Genomic DNA, 24,958 nt, shown 5'->3' on the forward strand with positions numbered 1-24,958 from the left:
TTATAGTGAATGTGAAGAAGATATATATTATTGCTTCACAGAAACAACATGCTGAACTTTGCCATTTACATTATAGTAGCCACTTACAGTGGCCAATGGATGTGGATCTAGCTGATGAAGACATTGTTTCCAGCTCCCTTCAAAATGGAATACTGTATTTATTGTTACAGTGTAATAATAATTATATTATTATTGGGCTAGGGAGAGGCAAATGAATGTAAAGGACATTCTACAGAAGTTGGTATGTAGGATAAGAACCCCCAGCCTACATACCAATTTTCATATGGTGTCAATTATCTAAAGTGGTCTCAGTAGAAAGCTAAAGAATACTAATTGAGGGAAAAAATATCCAAAGGCAAATCTGAAGAGTAATAAACACAAGGAGATCAAAACAAACCTGACAGGAGATATTGTTTGAACTATTGGCAATTTTCCCCCTAGACCTCTGGTTTCCAACCACAGTCTCCCACATTAGAGCAAAGGGCAAAGAAATTCCAGTGGAATTAACTCATAATATTTCTGAGCACAAGAAGTGCATGAAGCAAATCTCCGATATAAGCTATGCGTTAGCTGAACAATATATTAATATATCTTTTAGTATGTAGTTCAGGTATTTTCCAAACTGGTTCATTTAAAGAATAGTGTCCACAATCTATAACCTCATATCCCAATTTGGTGGTTGAATGAAAGAAACATTCAGTTGTAGAAAGATCAAATGCAAATATAGACACGACTTTTGTACTTGTATTAAGGAACAAATGTTTTCCTTTGAGCAAATAATTTCACTTCTCAATTTTTGCATCTGTGAGGTGAGAAAGCTATACTAGAGAGTGTTTAAAATTCTTTCCATCTTAATATTCATGGTGCAATTACTCTATTTTCTATTGTTTTTCTCTCTTTATTAGAAAAGTAGTTATTTCCAAACACCACTATATGGACTGGTCGTATTGAAATCTTCTAATGAGCCTTGTAAAAATAGAGAATCTTAGGCTTTGCCCCAGAAACTCTGATTTAGTACGTCTGGGGTGGGGTTCAAGGTTGTGCAGTTTTTCTGTTCTTTTTTTTTTAAAGATTTTTTTTTATTTATTTGACAGAGAGAGATAGCAAGAGAGGGAACAGAAGCTGGGGGAGTGGGAGAGGGAGAAGCAGGCTTCCCGCAGAGCAGGGAGCCCGATGTGGGGCTCGATCCCAGGACCCTGGGATCATGACCTGAGCCGAAGGCAGACACTTAATGACTGAGCCACCCAGGTGCCCCTTGGGCAGTTTTTCAAAGTGATACTCACCCTAACATGTGGCCAGGCTTGAGAATCACTGACCTAGACCTACTGCAGCCAGGAATAAAATCAGTATTTCCCATTTGGAGCAAATCATTTAGGATGTTTCAATTGCTAATAACAGAAAAATTGTCAATTTGATTTAGACAATAAAGGAAATTTACCATCTCAGATGACTGGAAGCTTAGAAGTTGGGCTACTTTAGTCTGATTTGGAAGCTCTGTCTGCCTCTGAGATATTTTCAGGCCCAGACTTTCAACAAGTCTCTTTGTCTCCTGTTTTTTTGTGGGGGGGGGGGGGGTGGGCAGGGGTGCAAGAACTCTTTTCCCAAGGCTTCCCTGCAGCCTTGCTTTGCATTTTGTTGGCCGGAATTGGATCACATGCTCATTCATAAACTGATTATTAGCAAAGATTATGCCATTTCTAAGATCAATGGTTCTCAATCTTGCCTGAACGTTGGAATCACTGGGAAAATTTAAAAATTAGTGTATCTAGATCCAACCTCCAGAGTTTCTGAATTAATTGGTCTGGGGTGTGGCCAGGGCACTTAGAGTTCAAAAAATTTCCCAGGTTATTCTAATGTACAGCCAAATTTGAAAACCACTGTCTTAGATTAATCATCTGGAGGTAGAATGCTGCTGGGGAGTCAACTACCGTGACCACTAAAATCTTTTACAATCCCTTAGACAAAAAGAGTTTCTACCTTATACCAGTGTTAAAATCGCTAGAAGCCTTGCAGACCTACCAAGGTAAAACCAACTAGAAAGTGCCAGAAACATGTTTTTTGACTCAGTCTAATGTGCTTTCTACCATGAGACACCCATTTCTGTGTCTAGAGTCAGTGTGGAAAGGAAGAGAGTCATGCAGAAAGCATTGCAACTCACCCTTGGTGACTCCAACATCTACATCTAAATGATTTCAACTAGAACTTGCTATAGTCACTAATTGGGGACCGGTAAGCAAAGTAAATATATATGACAAAAAGGAGTCACACCATAGGATGGCAAAAGATAGATTAAAAATCATAGAAAATATTTATTTTTGCCATAATATACCATCATATCATCACAATAAGAGCATGTTCTTTGATATGTGCAAAGACAAATTCTCCTTCTTTTAGAAAATCCCTTCTATAGGGGCACCTGGGTGGCTCAGTCAATTAAGCATCTGACTCTTGATCTCAGGTCTGGTCTTGATCTCAGGGTCATGAGTTCAAGCCCTGTGTTGGGCTCCACACTGGGCATGGAGCCTGCTTACAAAAAAATCTCTTCTATAAAAATCTCTTGTTGGTGAAATTTGACAGACTCTGTAAGAGAGCAAAGACCTCAGTAAGGAAGGAAGAAAAACAATAGTTTTTTTACATGGTCTTTAAAATATGTACTTTCCTGGGGCCCTGAGTGGCTCAGTCATCAAGAGTCTGCCTTTGGCTCAGGTCATGATCCCAGGGTCCTGGGATTGAGCCCCGCATCGGGCTCCCTGCTCGGCGGGAAGCCTGCTTCTCCCTCTCCCAGTCCTCCTGCTTGCGTTCCCTCCCTCGCTGTGTCTCTCTCTGTCAAATAAATCAATAAAATCTTTAAAAATATATATAATACAAATAATAATAAAAGATATACTTTCCCAAGAGTAGACATAGAATTTAGGAAACTGGCTTTTAACCAAGAGAAAACCACCCTGAGTTATTTACAGACCTGAGATTACCAAGTGAATTTTCCTAACTATATATTCACTTTATGTTTACAACTTTGAATTTTTTCAGCTTGCATTTTATAACTATTCACGATTCATAAATGTAAATCAAAATGCCTTTCTTGGCCTATTAGTTGTCTTGGTCTCATTTTAGACGGTTATAATCAAAATGTTCAAAATTCTTCTCAGATTTCAAAGATGGAAAAAAACAAGATAAAAAGTTGTAATTCCTTAGGCTAGAATGATTTCAGCAAAGGAGCTATGATTAAAGTTTAACAAATCAGGAAGAAAAGAAGAAAGGTAGCTATAAACTAATTCACTTATTAATAAAACCCTTCCATTAAATCTAGGAGGTATCCCCTTAAAACTTGAATGGAGATGATTTGGGGCCTTCAAATTAAATACTATTATGTAGCTGATATAAATGCTTGACTTTTTTTAAAAATTTAATTTAATTTTATTATGTTAGTCGCTATACAATACATCATTAATTTTTGATGTAGTGATCCACGAATGCTTGACCTTTGTTAGCTTAAAGAGTAGGATACAGGTTGAATATATGGTTTTGAGAAGATGTTAGATAAATTCCTTAATGACTCTCATTCATTAGCAGTCATTACGGATGATTAAAGACTTATCATTATAAGAGACTTTTATTCTTTCCAAAACATATACTGCTATTGCTGGAACCAAAAATCTTGCCTGGGATGGTATGATTTTCTTATCCTTATGTTCTAAGGTACTCGCTCTGGCTGCCACATTGGTAACATGGTTCCTTGCAGAGGAAACTATCCACCTCATGTTCATTCGACAAGTTACAAACATTAAAGGATCACCAACCATGAGCTAAGGGCTGTATTAGACTTGGGCAATATTTAGATGAGAAACACAGATCCCAACATTAACGACTTTTTATCCAGTGGGAGAAACAGTGGAGAAACCCTGTATAGCAATTCAGCGTGTTATACATCATAACAAAGGTAAGCATGGAATGCTGTGGACACATGGGCAGGGAACTACCCCCTTGAGCTGGAGGGTGGGGGTGGGGTGAAGAAGGCAGGGCTTTTTAGAGGATAGAGTGCCTACATAGGAACTAGCCAGGGATAGAAAGAAGAAAAAGACATATCAGTGTCATGGGAAAGTATAGGTAGGGGGGATACAAGTAGCTACATGTAGCAGCCATGTAAGGTGGCCGTTAGGGAACGGCTAAGAGGGCTGAACAGAAGCTTAGACACGGGTCTCGCCCCAGAAGCCTGGGAGGTCCCAACATTTTAGCCTGAAGATAGTATCTCGAGTTTTTTTCCTCAGATTTTATGTTTCCCTACTTACTATGATAAAAGAACCAAATAGTTTGAGAGATGTTATAGTAAAGGGACAGAGGCCCCATTTGTGCAAAATCATAGCAATCTGCTCAATGTAGAAAGTAAGACAGAAGTGAATGAATAGACTCCTTTAACTGAGCACCTCCTGTGTGACAGGCAGTGTGTTCGGTGCCTTGCATACATTATTCCTAATGCTCATAATAATGCTGCAAGTTAAGTATTATTCCTACTTTACAGATGAAACAGCTGAAGCTCAGAGACATTGAAGGGTTTATTTGACACGGACCTGGCTGCTTCTGGTGAGATGAAAAACAGGGCTTATCAAATTGTATCATAAAGAAATATGGCGGGACTTTTTTGTTCATGGTACATTTCTGAGATTAAAAAAAATAGCGTAGAAGACTATATTTCCTCCAGAATCAGTGACCAAAGCACAGCTTGAATACCTGTCATTCAGCAAATTAATAAATGAGTCATCTTTACTCCTTTTTCCCGGGCTTGAATCCAAAAAAATTCTCATCATTTTAAAATGAGGAGGGTGTCAACTTGAGATTAAACTCTGCCCACATCAGTTAACTGCATGTACATTCAGCGTCTGCTGACTCTTGAGTTGATTATAATCAGAATCTTCTAGTCACTACATAAGGGTCGAATACCTTTGTCATATAGTCATAAAGCTTTGTTCTTCTAACATCTTTATGGCAGATGCATGGACAAGTGACCTAATGTGCCCCCAGGACTTTTCTTACAAAATTATTGTTGATTAAATGAGAAAATATGTTTAAAGCACTTAGCATTGTGTTTGAAACATAACAAATCTGTGATCTATGGCAGATATCATTGCTGAGACCCAATCGAGACATCTCTCACTTCTGCTCCCTCCCTCCAGCCCCACCAACACACACAGATAGATGTTTAAGACTCAGCATTCCATTTTAGGACAGAACCACACCATATGTTCACTGGGGTATAGGTTGAAAGAATGAAGATATCACCCCCATAGTTTGGGTCCATCAAGATAGAAAAATCTTTCAATAACCAGATAATAAATTGTCAATGCTTCTTTTATAGACACGGCACTCACTGCACTCTCCAATTGTCAGTAAATCATCCCGTTGCTTAAGAAGAGTAGTTGAACCTTAGCTTTATTTCCAGAGGAGGAATCTAAAACACACAGAGGTTATATAATTTACTCAAGGACTCACAGCCAGAAAAGGCTTGAATTGAACACACCTCTTGATTGTAGGTCATTGGCTAATCTTTCTAAAACACGGATCTGAGATGATCATTACTTGCTCACATTTTTCTTGATTCGCTATTACTTGTTGAATGTAATTCAAAATTGTATTACAATGCAGTCCCAAGCTCTCTTTCCAGACTGTCTACCACCAAGCTGTCAAGCAACCAGAACCCAGCCAAACTCAACTGTTGCAATTCTCTAGATAAGCCCCACATTGCGACACTTTGACGCTTTTGCTCATTCAGTTCTCTCTGCTGGAGGTACACTCAAATCTTCCTTGCCTATCCAACTCATACTTGTTTTCCAAGTGTCAGCTCAAATGTTACCTTCTACCCGAAAACATACTGGGTATACCTACCTGGAAGTGATCTAAATCAAGGGATCTAAATTCTCACATCTGACTTCTCTATACTGCTCTTTCTGTGTTAAGTCTAGTTTTATATACTTAAGTTGCCATGTATTTCTCTTTATTAATTTAATTGTAAGCTCCTTATGGCTAGAGGCTGTGTTTAAATCATCTCTGCATTCCCATAACCTGAAATAGTTCTGTACATTATAGATGATTTTAAAAAATGTGTTTTGAGTGAATGAAAGACTGAATGAATGCAGACTCGGATTTCCATTTGCTTATCTAAGTTAGTGATAAAAGTATAAGTAAGGATGATTTGCTCATGTAAAGAGACATGTTTCTATTTCATATTACATATTCAAATATCTCAACGCCACTGAACAGTGGAAGGACATTGTGCTATTTGTGTTCTGTCAAGAAGGATTTGAGCGCAGGAAGTTTATTAGGGATGCTCTTGGGAAAAGCAGCTGTGAGAAATGACGGGGATAGGATTGATTAGAAGGGGGAGTCGAAAGTATAGAGACTTGCCATATACCTTCTCACCCAGCTTCCCTATTATTAACATTTATGGTACATTTGTTACAATTAATAAACTAGCATTGATACATTATTACCTAAATCCATAGTTGATTCACATTTCCTTAGTTTTTATCAAATGTCTTTTCTACTTTTCTGCAAGTAATAGCCGCATTACACTTCATCATGCCTTCCTAAAATTAGTTAGGAAGTATTTCTTTTTTCCTTGTTTTCTGAAAGAATTTCCATGGAATTGGTATATTACTTATACTTTAAATATTTGGAAAAGTCAAAATGTGATTTGGGCCTGGAATTCTCTCTGTGAGAAGATTTTGAATTGTATATTCAGTTTCTTTAGTAGATACTAGACTCTTCAGATTTCTGGTTCTTCTTGTAAGAGGTTTTGTTTTGTTTTGTTTTGTTTTGTTTTAATAAAGATTTTATTTATTTGAGAGAGAGAGAGGGCGAGCACAAGCACGGGGCAGGGGCAGAGACACAGAGGGAGAAGCAGACTCCCCGCTGGGCAGGGAGCCTGATGAGGACTCAGGGCTCGATCCCAGGACCCTGAGATCATGACCTGAGCCGAAGGCAGACTCTTACCTTACTGAGCCACCCAAGGGCCCCAAGAGAGGTGTTTTGTTTTTTTTTAACTGAGGTATAGTTGACATACAATGTTATATTAGTTTCAAGTGTACAACACAGTGATTCAACAATTCCATATATTACACAATGCTCACCAGCGTGGTCACCAATTGCACCATACAAAGTTATTACACCATAATTGGCTATAATCTCTAAGCTGTCGTTTTCATCCCTGTGATTTATTTCATAACCAGAAATTTTTGCCTCTTAATCCCTTTCACCTTTCTTCCCCCATGCCTGTTAGAGTTTTGATAAGTTGTACTTTTTCAGGAATTTGCTCATTTCACCTACATTGTCAAATACTTTGGTATCATGTATGTAATATCCATTTGTGCTTTTCATGTGTCTTTATTTCTGTTGGAGCTAGCGTGACATCACTGGTTTATTTTTTCATTTACTAATTTGTATTTTCTTTCTCTCTCTCTCTCTCTCTCTCTCTCTCTCTTCTTTCTTGATCAGTCCTGCTAGGTCTTATCAATTTTATTAACCTTTTTCAAAGAATCTACTTTAAAATTATTTTCTCTACAATACACTTTTTTCTATTCTTTGATTTTTTTTCTCTGAACTTATTTCCTTGTACATGTTTGGTTTGATTTGTTATTCTTTCTTAGCTTCCCTAGTTGGAAATTTTTAGCCTTTCTTCTTCTCTTCTGATACGCATTTATGTTTATTAATTTACCTTTAGGCTGCTTAGTAAACCTGTAAGTTTTAATAAGCTGTGCCTTCATTATAATTACTTCAAAATGTATCTCAGTATAGCTCACCCTTAACGCTGGTTTGAATGACGTGGATCCCCTTAAACATAGATTTTTTTTTCACTACAGTGTAATACTATAAATGCATTTTCTCTTCCTTATCATTTTCTTAATAATATTTTCTTTTCTCCAGCTGTCTTTATTGTAAAAACACAGCATATGATACATATAACATACTAAATACGTGTTAATCAACAGTTTACATTATCAGTAAGGCTTCCAGTCAAAGTAGGCTGTTAGTAGTTAACTTTTGGGGGAGTCAAAAGTTATGTTAAAATTTTCATCTGCATGCAGGGTTGGCACCCCTAACTCATAAGTGTTCAAGGGTCAACTGTATTTTGAAACACAGTAGTGTTTTTTAAAAATCCATGAATTAAGAGATATGTTTCTTAAATGCCAAGTTACCTTCCAACATCCATTTTCTGACACCATTTGGGGTCCTTCAACTCAGTTCCATCCTGACATTAACTACACAGAGTTAGCATAGTCCTCACAAGTTAAGGGCTCAGTTCTGTAAGACTGCCCCACTTCAAGCCTTAAGTCTTGAGTGTCCTCAATTCACCTGCACTTCTGCTTGGCTAGCAACAAATTTCAGGGCTTCCCATAATAGCCTCGGCTTTGATAGTTGGCTAGAATAACTCACAGAATTCTTGAAAGCATTAAACTTACACTTACTATTTTATTATAAAGGATACACATGAAGAGCCATTCATAAAGCCACATGGGGCAAGATTGGAAGGGTCCCAAATGCAAGAGCTTCTGTCCTCATGGAGTCAAGATGCAGCCATCTTTTAGGAACATCTATATATACACCACCCAGGAAGCTTCCTTGAGCCTTGCGTTCAGAGTCTTCAATCAAAGTTTCATTATGCAGTCATGATGGATGAGATCAGTGGTCACGCGATTGACCTCTACCCACAGCCCTTTTTCTGTCCCTAGAGGTCAGGGCCTGGGGCAGGCAGTTCTTCCTAATCAGGCACTTGATTTTCTGATATAGGGAGCTCCTCCCTTCATACTCTCTAAGGGTTCACTGTGAGTCACCTCACTAGCATAAACTTGGGAAGAGTAAAAAATGAGTCATTATGAAAAACAAAAGACACTCCTACCAGGAGATTCCAAGGGTTTTTGACTCTCTATGCCATAAGCCAGGAACCAAAAAGAGACCAGATACATCCTTTAGTATATTATACAAGTAGTTGGGGATTTTCTAGTTATCTTTTCTTAACATTTTTCCTAGCTTATTTCCAGTGTTTAGAGAACATGCTATGAATGATTTCAAGTTTCTAAAATTTGCTGAGAAATGCTCTTTGAATCAGAATATGATTGATTTTGATACTCCATATGCACACGAAAAGAATGTGTTCTTTACAGTAGTTGGGTTTGCTCAATAAATGTCAGTAAGGTCAAGTTTGTTAACAATTGTTGGTTAATTTACTGATTTTTGTGCAGAAATTTGTAGTAGCTACTGGAAAAGACATTGAGACATTGATTCTCACCGATTGCGGAATTATCTATTTCTCCTTCTAGTTCTTAGAATTTTTGCTTTATACATATAGTGAAGCTATATTATTGTGACTTATGACTTTAGAATTCTAGCATTTCCCTGGCAGATTGACTCTTTCATCATAATGAAATGCTCTTTCTTTCTAGTGGTGCTTCTTGCCTGAAAGTCTACTTTGCTTGATGTCAATATAGTGACAAGATTTTTTCCTCTTTTTGCATTTTTTAAAATTTCAATTCAATTAATTAACATATGTATTAGTGGTTTCTGAGGTAAAAGTCAGTGACTGATCAGTCTTATATAATACCCAGTGCTCATTACATCACATGCCCTCCTTTATGTCCGTCACCCAGTTACCCCATCCCCCCTCCTCCGGCAACCCTTGGTTTGTTTCTAAGATTAAGAGTCTCTCTCTCTCTCTTTTTTTTTTTAAGATTTTATTTATTTATTTGACAGAGAGACACAGTGAGAGAGGGAACACAAGCAGGGGGAGTGAGAGAGGGAGAAGCAGGTTTCCCGCCGAGCAGGGAGCCCGGTGCGGGGCTCAATCCCAGGACCCTGAGATCATGACCTGAGCCAAAGGCAGATGCTTAACAAATGAGCCACCCACGTGCCCCAGATTAAGTCTCTTATGGTTTGTCTCCCTCTCTGGTTTTGTCTTATTTTCTCTTCCCCTATGATCCTCTGTTTTGTTCCTTAAATTCCTCATATAACTGAGATCATATGATAATTGTGTTTCTCTAATTATTATTAAGTAATTATTAACTTTTTACCCTTAGCATAATACCTTCTTGTTCCATCCACAAGGTTGCAAATGGCAAGATTTCATTTTTTTTGATGGCTGAGTAGTATTCCACTGTGTGTGTGTATATATATATATACCGTATCTTCTTTATCCATTCATTTGTTGATGGACATCTGGACTCTTTCCATAGTTTGGCTATTGTGGACATTGCTGCTCTAAACATCGGGGTGCACATACCCCTTCAGATCAGTACATTTGTATCTTTGGGGTAAATACCCAGTAGTGCAATTGCTGGGTCGTAGGGTAGCTCTATTTTCAACTGTTTGAGGAACCTCCATACTGTTTTCCAGAGTGGTTGCACCAGCTTGCATTCCCACCAACAGTGTAGGAGGGTTCCCCTTTCTCCGCATCCCCGCCAACATCTGTCCTTTCCTGACCTGTTAATTTTAGCTCTTCCGACTGATGGGAGATGGTATCTCATTGAGGTTTTGATTTGGATTTCCCTGCTGCTGAGTGATGTGGGGCATTTTTTCATGTGTCTGTTGGCCATTTAGATGTCTTCTTTGGAGAAATGTCTGTTCATGCCTTCTGCTCATTTCTTGACTGGATTTTTTTGTTTCTTGGGTGTTGAGTTTAATAAGGTCTTTATAGATTTTGGATACTAGCACTTTATCTGACATGTCATTTTCAAACAAGATTTTTTTTTTCTTTTCCTCAGCTTTATTGAGGAAGCTGCCACCACTATCATAATGCAGAACAATTCAATTACCCTAAAAAGTTTCCTGGTGCCCATTTCAGTTCTCCCTCATCCCTTCAATCCCAACCCCTAACAACAACTGATGTGTTTCTGTCACTATAGTTTTCCTCTTTCTGTTTTATCTAAGTGAAATAGTATGGTATGAAGTCTTAGTGTCTCCTTTTGTCTCATTAAGCATGCTTTGTTCTTAGGCTCAGATATAATTCTTCTTCCATTCTCTGCCATTGATTTAAAAGTGTGTATGTGTGTGTATGTTGTGTATGTATATGTTATTCTCATGCCCCACAGCACTAGATGTTTTGTACCTGGAGAATTTCAGGGTCTTTTGTCTGTCATATTACCAGAAATGGATACTTCTTATGGCTTTCTCATATGTTAATCCATCAAAATCCTAATCACATGTCTTGGGCAATAATTTTAATGGATTTTATTTACTAACTGAATGCATCATAATATCTGTCAAACATGTTTTGTTTCTTGTACATTAATAACTGCTTATTTAAGTAATAGAAAATATTTGCATTTAATATCATACTCAGAATAAAAGTGCTTCAAAATATCAACGATTATTATCCGTGAATGAATTTATTATGTATGTAATAAGATCCACATATTGTCTGAAAGAGTGTTTTTCAGACTTCCTCTTTGGAGCCCTGATAGTCCCATCAGTTTGTTTAAGGGACCCTGCAAGAGACAAAGAGGATTGAATGAGGGGTCTATTCCAGCTTCCAACCTGTATTAGATTTACACTATTGGACTTCAGTATAAGGTTTTGTTTAAAGACCAGGTCCATGGCTACTAAAAGTTTGCAAAGCCCTTTCCATTTCATTTGCCAGCTCTAGAGGCTGAGAGATATAGCTCCTAAAAGAAAGTAGGGCATATTATAAAGAAATTGAGTTCCTTAAGTGGGTCTGTGTTTATTCAAGCTGCATGTGCTCAGTTGTAGAAACCCCATCCTACCAGAAAGTATCATAATAGGAAGAGCTGGTGAATATGTAGCTCATGTAGGAAAAATATTCCTGGGTCCTTAGAATACTTGACGCTTTTCTATGGCTCTTGCAGACAATTTGCTGCCCTACAGATCTTTTTAAAGTCAGCTGAGAAGCGTTTTGAACATCACACTTTCCATGTTGACCTTCTTTGGAGTCTCTATCAAACAGAGAACTCACCAAAGGGATGATAACATGAAAGGAATCCCTTAGCAGGAGAGAGAGGGAGAAAAGAAAAATCCACAAATAACTCGCTTGCTCTTAGAAAGTGAAGCCCTGACTAAGCTCTTTTCAAAGGCATAGGTAGCTATTTCTCTCTGAAGTACCCACAGGTTTTTTTTTTAATTTTTTTTTTTTGCTTGTTTTCCAAAATTTCAGCATTTGATGCTTTGAATGCAGCCAAGTGCACAATTTAAAAATGGGACTTGGAGGTAGTGGGTCACATAAGAGCCTGGCCATCTTGTCTCCCTCAGGACATCTGGGGGCCCACTGCAGTCTTGGCATAATTGGGACATGATTTAAAACCTCATAAGGTTATGGGGCGCCTGGGTGGCTCAGTTGGTTAAGCGACCGACTCTTGGTTTCAGCTCAGGGCATGATCTCAGGGTTGTAAGATCGACCCCACAACCCCCCATTGGGCTCCAGGCTCTGTGTGGAGTCTGCTTGAGATCCTTTCCCCTTCCCTCTCCCTCCCCCCCTGCCCCTCCTCACTCACGTGCATGCGCTTTCTCTCTCTCTCTTGCTCTCTCCCTCTCTCTCAAATAAATGAACAAAATCTTTAAAACCTCATAAGGTTCTGTCACTGCTCAACCTCTCTACACTCTTTCTTGCTGATATCAACCGATCAGGATTTTACAGGGCTATTTTTTTTTTCAAATGTTTGGTACAGTTAATATGCTGCTTATATCAGAACTTAAGTTCCCTCAGTTATTCAGTCCACCTAGCTCAACAGAGTGAGGAAAGTTACACTTGGAGAAAGAGAACTAAATATACATGTATGTGATTTTGTAATAACTAGCTTTGATGAATTTATGCTTGCCAAAAAGGGGGGTGGGATGGGAAATTACTGTCATCATCTGTAAAGTTTTCTTCCCCTCGCAATGCTGCTATTGGTCAATGGCTAACCTCCCCAACTCCTCTAAGTGCCCAGACCAGAGGCCTGGGCAGCATCATTGCCTTTGGTCTCTTCTCTTCCTCCAGCGTGTGTGTTAGTCAGGACTCTCCAGAGAAACAAAACCAATAGGAGATACAGATATATATGATAAAGAAGCCCTTGATCTAGTATAACTCTGTTGGCACAACCCTTCTTTGTTTAAAAGAAACAACTGGAGAAAGAGACAATTTTATTTATAAAATGAGTCACTGTTCATTAAAAAAGTAAAGACATTGAAAAATAGCATCCCTTGCAAGTATGTTTCTAAATAACTTCCTAGGCTCACTTTTAGAGGTTGTTCTGTGCTATTTTAAATTGCACAGGAGAATTGGAATAGAATCCACTTGACGTTAGAAACCCAGGTCTCACCTTGGTTTTATCTCTCATACCTTTGCATTTCCCAGATTTCCTTTGTGGATCTCTTAAGTCAAGGAAGGTTAAATGAATTAATTAGATGTAAAACCGTTAGAAGCCCTTGGGGCATGTCTGGTAGGTGCACAATATTAAGGCTTCTCCTACATTACCTTTTTAAATTACTGTAATAATCCTGTAAAGTAAGTATTAGTAAGATCGCCACTTTCCAGACAGGAAGACCAAGGCTCAGGAAGAGTAAGTAAGTTCCCAAGAGCACACAGATAGTAAATGAAAGAGGCAGTGATCAAACCCAGGTGGTCTGACCCCAAAGTCCACACTCGTCAACATCAGGCTCTACCTCCCTGGGCTCAGTAAACTTTTACACAGCTGTTTGCTTTGTAATAGTTCATGAAGCTGACATTTAAGTTTTCTCCACGTGTGTGATACTTCACAATAAAAATGTTTAGAAACCAAAGGCAGGAAACCGCTAGAGATAGTAAGCAGTGAAGAACTGTACAATAGTGATGAAATCACTACTCTACAGTGATGAATAATTTGAAAGTCTAAATGAGGGTTTCTCAGTTGTGGTTGGGTAGGAGGACCTCCTACAGCATAAGCACCAGGGGAACTTTTAAAGATACAAGTTCTCGTCATTCAAATTCTCGTCATTCCTCTGTCCTTCAATTCTCCTTCATTCATGCTACATTATTTCTTGGACACCTGCTATGTGCCAGGCGTCTGTAGGTCTTGAGGGTATTGCAGGGAACAAAATTAACATATCCCTGCCTTGTTGGAGCTTATGGTCCAGGGCTTTAGAAGGATCCAGAAATCTGTATTCTCACAAGATTCCTAGTTGATTCTTAATGTGAAAACAACTGGTCTAGGTACTAACTTTTCTTTAAATCCTTCCAAGCCCATACTTACAGAAATACTCATTTGTTTTTTTTTAAATTTTTTATTGTTATGTTAATCACCATACATTATATCATTAGTTTTTGATGTAGTGTTCCATGATTCATTGTTTGCGTATAACACCCAGTGTTCCACGCAGAACGTGCCCTCTTTAATACCCATCACCAGGCCAACCCATCCCCACCCGCCATCCCTCTAGAACCCTCAGTTTGTTTTTCACAGTCCATCATCTCTCATGGTTCATCTCCCCCTCCGATTTCCCCCCCTTCATTCTTCCCCTCCTGCTCTCTTCTTCTTCTTCTTTTTTTTTTAACATATATTGCATTATTTGTTTCAGAGGTACAGATCTGTGATTCAACAGTCTTGCACAATTCACAGCGCTCACCATAGCACATATCCTCCCCAATGTCTATCACCCAGCCACCCCATCCCTCCCACCCCCCACCACTCCAGCAACCCTCAGCTTGTTTCCTGAGATTAAGAATTCCTCATATCAGGGAGGTCATATGATACATGTCTTTCTCTGATTGACTTATTTCGCTCAGCATAACACCCTCCAGTTCCATCTACGTCATTGCAAATGGTGAGATCTCATTCCTTTTGATGGCTGCATAATATTCCATTGTGTATATATATATATATATATATATATATATATATATATATACCACATCTTTTTTATCCATTCATCTGTCAATGGACATCTTGGCTCTTTCCACAGTTTGGCTATTGTGGACATTGCTGCTATAAACATCGGGGTGCATGTATCCCTTCAGATCAGTACATTTGTAACTTTGGGGTAAATACCCAGTAGTGCAATTGCTGGCTCGTAGGGTAGCTCTATTTTCAACTTTTTGAGGAACCTCCATACTGTTTTCCAGAGTGGCTGCACCAGCTTGCATTCCCACCAACAGTGTAGGAGGGTTCCCCTTTCTCCGCATCCCCGCCAACATCTGTCGTTTCCTGACTTGTTAATTTTAGCCATTCTGACTGGTGTGAGGTGGCATCTCATTGAGGTCTTGATTTGGATTTTCCTGATGCCGAGCAATGTTGAGCACTTTTTCATGTGTCTGTTGGCCAAGAAATACTCATTTGAATGAAGTTAGAACGTAAAGAAAATTAGTTCCTGTCACATCACAGAAAATCTGAAGCATTTTTACATGAACTGAAATTCTTCAGCTGATATGGGTCAAAAGAACATCCTGGCAATTATAATTTATTTTCTAATTGTCCTTCAAGGCTTCAGTTACCATCTCCTTCTGTCAATCTTTTGAGCTCTAAAATGATTCTACCCCCACCTATTCTCATCTTGTGTGTCTTTTTTCCCCCCTTAGCATAAATGGGACATGTTAAGCCAGTGATTCTTTAAAGACATAGTAAAGAAACTTCCTCAGCTTTATTTTAATTCCTTCTCTATGACAGCTTGGGCAGCTGAAATTTCATTCGGGGAATCCAAGAGCTTCTTGAATGCCAAGCAGAACTCCTAATCTCTAACGAAGGAATCTAAATGATATTAAAGCAAATAAAACAACAATAAAATCAACAAAAGCCCACAAAGATATAAGACACTTCATTTAAAAATCTCTTATTTCCCTTAAAGAACCAAAATGATAAAAATGAGAGAGCTGAGGGTATTATGCTAAGCAAAATAAGTCAGTCAAAGAAAGACAAATACCATATGATTTCACTCATATGTGGAATTTAAGAAACAAAACAGATGAACAGAGGGGAAGGGAAGAAAAAATATAATAAGAGAAAAACAAGGAGGGAGGCAAACCATAAGAGACTCTTAATCATAGGAAACAAACAGGGTTGCTGGAGGGGAGGGAGCAGGGAGAAGGGGTAACTGGGCGATGAACATTAAGGAGGGCACTTGGTGTAATGAGCACTGGGTGTTATATGCAACTGATGAATCACTAAATTCTACCTGAGACTAACAATATGCTCTATGTTAACTAAATTGAATTTAAATAAAAAATTTTTTAAAAAATGGGAGAACTGAATGTATCCAAGCCCCAACTCCCATTAAAGAGAGACAGGAACTAACAGAGAAAAGACAAGTGATCTCACATGGGGTCATCCTGCTAAGATAAATAAAACTTCATTCATTCATTCACTCACTCATTCATTCATTCATTCAGTGTATCAATACTCTTCTAGGTTCTCAGATTACTGCTGTAAACAAAAACCTCTGACCTGACGATGCTTACATTCTAGTGTGTATGTGTAGATCGGTAAAAGGTAAGCAGTTGATATATAAATTTAAAAGTAGGTTATTTAGGTAATCTTAGCAACAAAAAACATGAGTGGTTGCCTGGGGGCAAGAGTTATGATGTGGGGGTGGGGAAGTTCCAAATGAGCAAGAAGGAACTTTTTGGAGTGATGGAAATATTCTATATCTTGATTATGGTGGTGATTACATGGGTGTGTACGTTTGTCAATACTCAAAACTTAATCAGAGTGTATAAAAATCTGATATTGGGACGCCTGGGTGGCTCAGTCGGTTAAGTGTCTGCGTCCAGCTCATGGAGTCCTAGGATCAAGTTCCGCATCAGGTTCCTTGCTCGGCGGGGAGCCTGCTTCTCCCTCTGTCTGTTGCTCCCCCTGCTTGTGCTCTCTCTCTCTCTCCCTCTCTTCCTCTCAGACAAATAAATAAATAAAATCTTAAAAAAATAAAATAAAAATCTGATATCATGCTGGTGCTCAATGCATATTAGATAAATAAATTATGAGTAACATTTTTAAAAGTAGGTTATTTAGGAAATTAGGGTATAATAACTGCTATAGGGAAAAATAAAGCAGGCTGAGGGGATGGAAGCTGATGGGTAGAGAGAAGGTTTGAAATTTTACAGAGGATGGTTAGAGAAACCCTCAAGGAGAAAGTGCCATTTAAGGGGCGCCTGGGTGGCTCAGTCGTTAAGCGTCTGCCTTCGACTCAGGTCATGATCCTGGAGTCCCGGAATCGAGTCCCGCATCGGGCTCCCTGCTCGGCAGGAAGCCTGCTTCTCCCTCTCCCACTCCCCCAGCTTGTGCCCCCTGCTTGTGTTTCCTCTCTCGCTGTGTCTCTCTCTGTCAAATAAATAAATAAAATCTTAAAAAAAAAAAGAAAGTGTCATTTGAGTAAAAACTTGTAAGAGGTGAGAGTGAACTGTGATGATATGAAGGGAAGAGCATTCCAGACCAGGTGTTTTCGGATGTGCACGCACCAAGCAAGGCTTGCAGGCAGAGCGTGTAGTTGGTCACTTTTCAGAATCAAAGTTATAAAATGGACATATTAATTCCCTCTTACCAGAATGACTTCAAAGATTAGATGAGATCATGGGTTTAGTTACAGATGTGAAATTTGGCACATAGAAATTTCAATCTCAAAATGACCAGACATTTGTTTAACATCTAAAATATACCAGATTCTGAGCGCATCACTATAAACAAGCATTGTTTAATGATAGGAAGGAATTTATAATAGTCTTATAGAGACAGTGGTAAGGGGATAATTTTAATATGTGGCATTTTCTATAATAAATGTAGGGTGCTAAAGGAAGTAGGTAGAGTAAATAATATGATCCATATTTTAAGGGTGAAGAAATTGGTGGTTGGTTTAAGTTTTCAACACTGGCTTTCTGATAACAGATGCTATGCTTGCATTAAAACACTCCAAAATAAGGAATAAGTCACAAGAATGAAAGGTATAACATAAGGAAAATGGTCAATGGTACTGTAATAGTGTTGTATGGTGACAGTTGGGAGCTGCACTGGTGGTGAGCACAGCATAATGCATAGAGTTGTCCAATCACTATGCTGTAGACCTGAAACTAATGTAACATTATGTATCCACTATATTCAATTTAAGAGAAACTGGAAACACTTCAATATAGTGTTCTCCTAGAGGGGAGCGGGGTCGGGGGATAGGTTAGCCTGGTGCTGGGTATTAAGGAGGGCACATACTGCATGGAGCACTGGGTTTTATACGCAAACAATGAATCCTGGAACACTACATCAAAAACTCATGATGTAATGTATGGTGATTAACATAACAATAATAAAATAAAATTAACAAAAAAAATACAGTGTTCTCCCAGGTTAACAACATGCATGAGTGGGACCTAGGGCCAAGCTCGTTGCTCTTCACTGTTGGTGCTGCCACTTTGCCCATTGCTCCAACGCAGTGAGGCTGAGCAGGGAGGAAACAGAGCCAATCCTCTAGCACATGGGCCTGAGGGGGATGGATAGAGCTGTCAGGATGGGGAGGAAATAGTCCCGGTTTTCAGTTGTCCTATCACACTTCTTTTCCCATCTGGTCCTTAAAACAGTCTTGCTAACCCAGCAGAAATTGTTAGTTCCATTTTACATATAAGAAAAAAAAGCTTAAGGAATGTAAGCACTTTTTGGCTGCGAAGGGGGAGAGACTAACATGAAGCCCAGATTTCTATCGCTAACTCCATTATTCTTTCAGCAATCTTATTTAGGTAAGATATTGAGGCTGCTGGGGCTTGGTTCTCCTGAAAATGAAATGGGGAGGGAGGAGGTGATTGGGCTGATGTCGGCGCCTTTGCGTGCGTGCATCTTCCCTACTCGTCTTCACTTTTCTGCGTGCATGCTTTTAAAAAGCCTACATAAGAAAATACTGTTATATTTAAGAGCAGTTTTAGATTTACAGAATTATTGCATAGATGGTACAAGAGTTCTCATGGACCCCAGACTCGATTTCCTTATTATTATTCTCATCTTACCTTGTGTGATACATTTGTCACAATTAGTGAGCTAGTATTTTTAATTCTTTTTTTTTTAAGATTTTATTTATTTGAGAGAGAGAGAAAGAGAACAAGCAGGGGGAGTGGCAGGCAGAAGCAGAGGGAGAAGCAGGCTCCTAGCTGAGCAGGGAGGCGGATGTAGGACTCGAACCCAGGACCCTGGGATCATGACCTAAGCTGAAGAGAAACGCTTAACAGACTGAGCCACCCAGGCACCCCAACGAGTTAGTATTGGCACGTTTTATTAGCTAAAGTCCATGTTTTATCTAAATGTCCTCCTTTTTTACATTAATATTTTTTCCGTTCCCAGTTCCCATGCAGGAAACCACATTGCTTTTAAATAATCATGTCTCTTTAGGCTACTCTTGGTTTTGACAGTTTCTCAGACTTTCCTTATTTTTGATGACCTTGGCAGTTTTGAAGAGTACTGGTCAAGCATTTTGTAGGACTCCCTTTACTTGTGATTTGACTGATGTTTTTCTCATGATTAACTAGAGTTAAAGGTTTTGGAAATGAAGACCACAGAGGTAAAGTACCATCCTTACCACATCATGTCCAGGGTACATGCTATCCATATGACTCATCACTGCTGATGTTGACCTTGATCACAAACAAAAACAGAAAAAGCCAAAAATATATATTTTTCTCTATCTCCCTTTCTCTTTTTACTCTCTCTTCTCTGATGTCATTGGGAAGAGTAGGAAAAATGAAAATAGGATGAGGAATCGTGAAAAAAAATATTTCAGAAAGATTTAAAAAAAACTGCATCAGAAAATTGCAAAGAAGTATGTAATTTCTGTAGAATTATGACTAGGGAAAATAATTTCTATATTTTACCTTGTGTGTACTTTACATTTACTTTCTTGTTTCCCCCCAGATGACACTATGTCAAACAACCAAAGGTAAATTTAAAAGTTTAAGAAGTAAGAAGAAAATGACCTTTTTCATGTTGAAATCTAGAGACTATTTAGGATAACTACATGTCATTCAGTAAGATCAGAATGGAATTTATCCTTTCCTCAGAGTTAGCCCGGGGGTTTTCCACTCAACCTTGTAAATTTCGTTCCATCAATTTGATGCACCAATTTCACTTTTCCATTAAAAATTTACTTCTAGGGCGCCTGGGTGGCTCAGTTGGTTAAGCGACTGCCTTCGGCTCAGGTCATGATCCTGGAGTCCCGGGATCGAGTCCCACGTCGGGCTCCCTGCTCAACGGGGAGTCTGCTTCTCCCTCTGACCCTCTTCCCTCTCGTGCTCTCTATCTCTCATTCTCTCTCTCTCAAATAAATAAATAAAATCTTAAAAAAATAAAAATAAAAATAAAAATTTACTTCTATGGGGGTACCCGGGTGGCTGAGTCGGTTGAGCATCTGACTCTTGATTTTTGGCTCAGGTCATGATCTCAGGGTCGTGAGATCAAGCCCTGTGTTGGGCTCTGCGCTCAGCTGGGAGTCTGCTTGAGATGCTCTCCCTCTGCCCCTCCCCCACTCTAAAATAAATAAATAAATCTTTAAAAAGTACTTTTATGGAAATTCCAATTTAATACTGATTTTTTTATTTTAATGAAACTTGACTGAGGCTTTCTAAATAAGGAAAAAAATGAGGCTTTAATTAAGCCTCTTTTGTACTATTTATGTGTCATTATCATGGATTTGGGAATCAGAGTGCTCCCCACATATTACAAACATCTATTTACATTGCCCTGTGACTTTTAAATGGTCATCACCCTAAAACAGTCACTTTGGCAGGAGTCAAGACAAATATATGGACATTAACATAAGAACACAGCTGTACCTAATTGAATTTAAGATTGTAACAAGCATTTATGCCATCCACACTTTTCTTCACAATGTTAAATTACTTCTTTCAAAACTCATGAACCTGATAGAGTTTGCTCAGTCATAGCATCCTAGAATGGAAAGGAGCATGGCTTAACGCAAAGAGGGAGAAAAGCCAAACCCGCCTCCGCCTCAGCTCTCAGATTTGCTTCCACCCAAGGGCGTCCTGGCCCTGGGCAGGGGCCTCTGGGCCGCAGATGCCAGGGGGGGGGGTCCCGTCAACCCACCACACCTCTCCTTTTTGTGTGCTGCTTTCCCCAAACTCAATTTCTGTCACTTTTTTTTTTTTTTAAGAATTTCCCTTATTCTGTGGGGCCATAAACCTATTTAGTCTGGAGCCAAAGGGATGCCCTAAGTGGAGGAAAGGGGCCTGGGGTGGGTGGGGGATTCCAGTGATGTTCTTTGGTTTCGAGGAGGCTGGAGTGGAGGGCGTGGTTGATCCCCTGGAGCTGAGCTGGGAGGGAGAGACCTGGGCTCTTAGCTCTTAGACTCTTTATTCCCTACCAGATGGACTTCAGATTCACTCTTGCGCTTTACTCCAGAGGGTTGTATTCCTTGGAAAAAGAGGGAGAGACTTCGAATTTGATAGGAACTTTTTAAACCAGACTTGGCTGGATGTACCCCATGAGGGGGGCACGGAGGTAATCGAGGAAACTCTCAACTGTGCCTCTCCCCAGCTTCCTTCTCAGCTCCAAGGATCAGAAATCCCCCCCTTGGCTGACTCATTCCCTCACTGGAGAAAGAAACTCCATTCACTGAAGCCACAGGGTAGCAAGGAAACCTAAACTTTTCTTTTAGGTTCAAAATGTCAAGGATCAAGTAGCCGCTGTGGGGAAGGGGGTGGGGGAGGTGGGGACAGTGTTGGAACTTCTCCAGATGAATGGACCATAGTTGTGTTACTGGCTCTTTGCCCACAGCTCATTTTATTTTGACCTTCTGTGCCCCTGACATAAGGAGGTCTGTGTACTGTACCCACTTCCCAGACGTCCTTGTATCTGCTACTTTCTCTGGAATTGTAGTTTCTAATAAATGACACTTGAGGAAAAAAATTTTTTTTGATATTTATTAACAAAAATGGTCCAGAAAAGGATTGAGTAAAAATTATAGCGATAAGGTTTAAAATAAGAGTTGTTTTTAGTTCTGTTGTTTCTAGGCGAGTGTAACCAGTCTAGAAAGCTGTTTAATCTCCTAAAACAGGACTCAGATCACACCACTCAAGTGTTAGATTTCAAAAGAAATTTTCCCTTTTCTCTCTTGTCAAAGCAAAACATAGTGGAGGTTTTTTTACCCACAAGCCTGCTTTCCAGGGGAGTGAATGATCTGGAGTCACTCATCTGGGAGCTATGGAATTCTGTCTATAAAATCAAAGCATTGTACTAGGTGGCCCTCAAGATTTATACCTGTTTCAATGTTCTTTGATTCTAGAGCATCATTGCTAACCATCCGTCCCCAGATCATAAACCAACCACACAACATCTTTCTACAAAGATTTCTATAAAGAAAACAGAAACTCCCTGTTAACTGCTGAATTATCTGCTTTCTGTTGGGAACTTAATCGTTCCAGGATACTTTGATTTTATTGTTACCAAAACAAAACTGACTTAAATTTGGCTTTTGCCTGTGAAGGTATTTTTCTAGTCAGAGTGATGTTTTTAGAAGAAATGCTTTAATTAGCATATGGTTATTCCCATTCAAAATAAAAATCGAATGAGAAAAACCAATCTCGCTGTTTCTTTTTGTGAACTAGTTTGGTTGTTTGCATTATTTTTTTTAATAATTTTTTATTGTTATGTTAATCACCATACATTACATCATTAGTTTTTGATGTAGTGTTCCATGATTCATTGTTTGTGCATAACACCCAGTGCTCCACGCAGAACGTGCCCTCTTTAATACCCATCACCAGGCTAACCCATCCCCCCACCCCCCTCCCCTCTAGAACCCTCAGTTTGTTTTTCAGAGTCCATCGTCTCTAATGGTCCGTCTCCCCCTCCAACTTACTCCCCTTCATTCTTCCCCTCCTGCTATCTTTTCTTCTTCTTCTTTTTTTTCTTAACATATATTGCATTATTTGTTTCAGAAGTACAGATCCGTGATTCATCAGTCTTATACAATTCACCGTGCTCACCATAGCACATACCCTCCCCAGTGTCTATCACCCAGCCACCCAATCCCTCCCACCCCCCACTACTCCAGCAACCCTCAGTTTGTTTCCTGAGATTAAGAATTCCTCATATCAGTGAGGTCATATGATACATGTCTTTCTCTGATTGACTTATTTCACTCAGCATAACGCCCTCCAGTTCCATCCACGTCATTGCAAATGGCAAGATCTCATTCCTTTTGATGGCTGCATAATATTCCATTGTGCATATATACCACCTCTTCTTTATCCATTCATCTGTCGATGGACATCTTGGCTCTTTCCACAGTTTGGCTATTGTGGACATTGCTGCTATAAACATTGGGGTGCACGTACCCCTTCGGGTCCCTACATTTGTATCTTTGGGGTAAATACTCAGTAGTGCAATTGCTGGATCATAGGGTAGCTCTATTTTCAACTGTTTGAGGAACCTCCATCCTGTTTTCCAGAGCGGCTGCACCAGCTTGCATTCCCACCAACAGTGTAGGAGGGTTCCCCTTTCTCCGCATCCCCACCAACATCTGTCGTTTCCTGACTTGTTAATTTTAGCCATTCTGACGGGTGTGAGGTGGTATCTCATTGAGGTTTTGATTTGGATTTCCCTGATGCTGAGCAATGTTGAGCACTTTTTCATGTGTCTGTTGGCCATTTGGATGTCTTCTTTGGAAAAATGTCTGTTCATGTTTGAGCATTCATGCAAAATTACCTGTGAGTGTACAATTTCCCTTGTAACTAATAGAAATTCATAGACTGTTCCAAGATGGGCATACTCATAGTTAGTCATTTGAGAGACTAGAGCTGTGCATACCTATGCATCATAGAAAAACACCCACACATACAAAGGCTACATTTTTTACCCAGACCTGAAATAAGAAAATAAAAGAACTAGAATGCCTTCTTACCACCTCCACCCTAACCACACCTTCCTGCCCTAAGCTTATTACCCAAACCTGGCTATGCCCCAATGTTTGCCTCTTTGAAATTTAAAAAAGATGTTGAGGGAAAACGTGAGAGAAATTCGTGAAAAACAGATGAAAAGCAGGAAATTCTGGTGGGTGTGGCTTTGTGAAATGAATTGCTGTCATTTGGAAATGTAAGAAAGCAATTAAGTCTATAAAAATAACTAGGATGTGGCTCATTCTCTTATTTCCTTTGTTATGCTCAGAAACTAGATGAACATTGAACATTTCAGTTGAATTAGCCAAATAGGGATTGCCTTAATGACTTCACATAAATTTTTATCTCTTCAGCAACCAATGGTAGTTCAAGAAATTCAGTCAAATTCTTGCTTTGATCATTTGGCTTGGACCCCTTAAAAGACATAACTGATTCAATTTAATTTGCTCGTCTTTGTACCTCCCAGATGGTGCTTGATCACTTCCACAGTGATTCTCTTGGAACTATCTCAATTCTTCCTTCTTTCCCTCTGTCTCTCCAGACTGTTTTTAGAGTGTAAGTTAGCTGATGGGGTACCTGGGTGGCTCAGTCGGTTAAGCGTCTGACTCTTGATTTCGGCTCAGGTCATGATCTCGGGGTCATGGGATCCAGTCCCGCATTGTGCTCCATACTCATCGGGAGAGTCTGCTTCTCTCCCTCTCCTTCTGCCACGCCCCCCCTCAAATAAATAGATAAATCTTTAAAAAAAAATTGAGACTGTAAGTTAGCTGAGCCTTTTTAGCCCTTGCATCTACTCTGAAGCCAAGCAAGGCAGCCTGCTGAGTCCTTTAAAGGAGCAGGTAAGTTCAAAGACAGACCCCAGAAAAACTGATAGAAAGGAAGGGTAGATGGTTTCCAGAGATAAACACTTCTGACAGGATGTAGCCAATCAGGACTCCAAACATCTGATAAGCCTGTGTAGATAGGGCAGAGGGAGGTGCCCATGGGGCAGCTGGGAGGTGGGGAAAGGTGCTGAGACGCTAGTTCCTAAGGTGATCACGCTGGGTAAGAGCCAAGCCGGTTGCCGCTGTGATAGTAACACCAAGATTTGTTGGTCTGGATGAGCCAACCTATTTTGCGTCTATAAAATATATG

This window comes from Callorhinus ursinus, unplaced genomic scaffold (assembly GCF_003265705.2).
Source record: "Callorhinus ursinus isolate GAN/ISIS: 27379988/994484 unplaced genomic scaffold, GSC_fseal_2.0 scaffold42, whole genome shotgun sequence".
In the NCBI taxonomy this organism is placed as follows: Eukaryota; Metazoa; Chordata; class Mammalia; order Carnivora; family Otariidae; genus Callorhinus; species Callorhinus ursinus.